The sequence below is a fragment of the Chelonus insularis genome, unplaced genomic scaffold (assembly GCF_013357705.1).
Source record: "Chelonus insularis isolate UGA/USDA-ARS -01 unplaced genomic scaffold, ASM1335770v1 contig_44_pilon, whole genome shotgun sequence".
Lineage (NCBI taxonomy): Eukaryota > Metazoa > Arthropoda > Insecta > Hymenoptera > Braconidae > Chelonus > Chelonus insularis.
This window is the reverse complement of record NW_023276585.1, coordinates 627,332-631,227: the sequence shown is the minus strand read 5'-3', so window position 1 is coordinate 631,227 and position 3,896 is coordinate 627,332.

Sequence of the window (3,896 nt, the reverse complement as noted above, 5' to 3'; positions counted from 1 at the left end):
AGTATAATATATGTGCTTTTATCGAGTAAAGGTCTATCAGCGATGCATATGTAGAACAGAGAATCTGAAAAGAAACTTAAACTTAATTGTCAAGCAATCGCAAGCTTAATTAGAATGTCATTGAATAATATGTGTTTAATTACTATTAATTTTCTTTAGAATATTGAAATCCAGTTGATGAAGTGTGGGCTGATATAATTGTATAATATTCTCACTTATAGAGTAGTAAAATAGAAGTTATATTCAAAGGCTGTATAATTTCTATAAACTGATATTTATTAATTTCACGATGAGTTATCAGTTTTATTTAAATCAATTTTTTCCAAATTTAATTTAATAGATTTGTTTTATTGATAGGTGTTCAACATATAAATAGCCAAATATCACTTGGTCATTTTGCTGTTAATGTATAGATCCAATAGCATGCTTGGCACGGTGCAACATTGCAATACTTTTGATTCTATCGTACAATATCATCACCGTTTGATCGTTCGTTTTTTATAACGTTGGAAATAGTTTTTATGGTAGCTAGTTAAAATGACATAGCATAGTCTTGTTGAACAGTGACTCTTGATACTTGTTCTCTGTCTCTGCAAATTTAATTACTAGTAGCGAGTAATTTAGATAAGCTGTGGTGAACATTTCTATTTAATATTTCCTTCACGATTCTTAGATCTCATTAAACATTTTCTGTAAGATCCTTTTTACACAACAACCTAATAATATTATTACGATAGACTTATAAATTTTTTATGGTTAATTACTTTTTAATTTTTCTACTTCTGCTAGAGTTCTACGTTTGCTATCAGATCAAACTTCATTGGAATTCTTGGTTAATTAATCAACTTTCTTATGAAAGACAAAGAAAAATTAAATTCTTAAGCATATTTATAACTTTTTTTCTTTATATATTTTTATTTACTTAGTTTATCAAAAATATGTTTACTGAAAGGCTGACGAAAAATAAGTTAGGAAAGTATTTGAATCTTTTTTTTTAAAAGAAATGTAATATTAAATTTTAATTTTTTTCCAAACGAAAAACTGCTTTAAAAATTTCTATCACGTTAAAGTCTCTGAAAAATATATTAAACTACAGCGTAAATTTTTCAAGTAAGACTATTATATTGAGGCTGTCATATTTATTTTATCTTCGTCAGTAACTATAAACCTAAAATTCTTGTTAACTATTTTCTCTCTAGAGAAAAATTAATTTTAACGCTGTCATCCTATCTTAAAGGAGACAGTAAGGAAAAATGGCTTGCAAAAACTTTTTTATGCTTTTTAGATATTTTATAAACATTCACAATGCATTTATGAAGATGCTTCGTTATTTTTTTTTGAAAAATAAATCTCGTTTTGTAGTGAATCCATGTAAATTAAATTAGTTTTTTTACTGCTAGTTATATTCACAAGTATTTAAAGTACTTCCTTTATTGAAATTGAATATAAAAAACTATTTTTGATGAATTTTTTTAATGTTTGATGTTGAATGTTTCTGTTTATGCACAAATGAAGGTAGAGATTTGTTTTTTTAACTCCAAATATACTGTTAATAGAAGAATAATGGATGAAAAAAATTTTACATACAATTTTAATATTTTATTCTCGTATTCTTTTAATGAAAATTCTTTTTAAAAATTTACTCATTCAATTTTTTATTCAATTTTAAAGTTAAACCTTCCCTTATTAAATTAAAGCATCTTTTTTCCGTCTTAGCATCTACTAATCTTGTATCAAAGTTGATAAAAAGAATAAAATAGATGAATAAAAAAGAGATAGAAAATAAGATCTCACGCTGTATTTGACAGATCTAGGGAACTTCTCTTGATGTTAAATATCAAATTTAGTGATGCTTTAGATCACCTTTATCGTGAAAAGGAACTGTAATAGACCCTCTTTATAAAGCTTTCTCACTTTTTTTTCTCCGAAGCTTGATTAGTGAAGGTGATGAACGTTATAGCTTCATGAAAAATATCTACTTAGTGTATTTGAAATAAAATTCTATTTTGTCGTTGTACTTTTCATATCAGCAACTATAAAACTATATCAACGTTGATTATAGGAGATACTTCATACTTGGAATTAATGTCACTCAAACTACGTGCACTTCGTATATTGACAACATTGAAAAGCTGTTTTGCACACTCGATAATTTTTCTATAGTTTTATTTAACTGGTAATGGAAAAGAAATTAATAATTATATTGGCTAAATGCCTAAATTTTCCTTGAGTTAAGTGATTGAGCTAAACTAATCAATAAATGGATGCAAAGAGTTCCAAAGAAAAATTTGAAATAGATTTTATTTCAATGACATATGTAATTCGTAATTATTTTTATTAGCTTTTTACTTAATTCAAAAAACATAAAAAATAAAATGAATGCTTTATTTTATTGAGCGATAAAGTTAGTTAGTTGTACGAAGTTTCTCTCTCTATGGAGAGATCATTTTTTATAGAAGATTTTCATCTATAAGTTAACAATCAATCAACATAGCTGATCAACAATAATGATTATTTGAGACATTATTTATCACAAATTTCATTTTTTATAATCATAAAAATTTCCAATATATCTTTTGTTATACTGAACAATTGATAGAATTTTTTCTCTCTGCATATTAGAGTAAAAATTTCTTTTTTTCAGTAAAACTTGATGAGGTGGATCATTTATATTGACAAATAATACTGAAAGACCAAGATGAAGTACTGAAAAATATTTATGCTATTTGGAGCTTGTAAATTTCCGGCGTTGTCTCTCTCAAAGCAAAATATAGCTGCTATTGTAATTTAGCACAAGAATGCAGCACATTCAAAAACTTTCAACTATGCATATGATCTAACAAGATTTACACATTATTCAATAAAGCTAGATGATATATTTGTAAATACACATGCATGTGTTTTGGATTAATGACTTTTATTATGAAGTTATTAACTTCCCAGTGGAAAGTTATTGTAATAGGTCCGATTTGCGAATCCCGAATTTTGATATATCTTTACGTTTCAAGGTCCCTGGAGTCGAATACAACAGTTTTTAAAGGAACGCTGTGTGTATGCGCTCGAAATTATTTATTGTCTCGATTATTTTGAGAACAAAAAATGATATCGATGCAAAACCAATTGCATTCGATGCATAATTGTGTAACTTAAAACTGATTAGGTTTTATGCAAAATCGGTGCAACCATTTTTTATGCGGATTCAAAAAACTAAAAAAATGATAAACTTGCTGAATTCTGAAATTTACGCTAAACTTTCATGCATCGTCTCCTAATTATAATTATAATAATAATGAAAAATATACTTTAATAATTATGACAATAATAATAATAATTGATTTTAAAAAATTTGTTGAAAGTTCCCCTTATTTGCGGTAATATTTTACTTGAATTTTTTATCAATGTAATATGATTTTTTTGATAAAAGCCTCTTGATGTTTCGAAATATGTCGGTTGATCGATAATATTTACTCAATCTATTTGTTTAAGTTCAAAGACCCCCTTGAATTTTGCGCAAAAGCAGTATTCCAGATAATATGAATCGTTTGTTCGAATTGGCCACGCTGCGTCAAATTAGGATGCATTCAACCATAAGTAAGCTTGATAAGAATTTCTATCGTCACCTTCGTGTTAATTCGTTAATTAAATTTAATTAATAATAGGAATAAATGAAAATGGGATTTTTATTCAGTTGATAAGATAAAAGACTTTGAAAATTACAGAATGTAAAAGAGAAAAAAAAATTTTGAATAACTAAATAAATATATTAAAATAAAATTCATAGAAAAATTGAATAGTCTTTGAGCTTTACTAGGGCGTAAGTTTGGTAAGCTGCATACTATTGTACGCTGCAGCAACCGATGAGAGTATTGATTTGCAGCATTACAGAAGCGATGTTT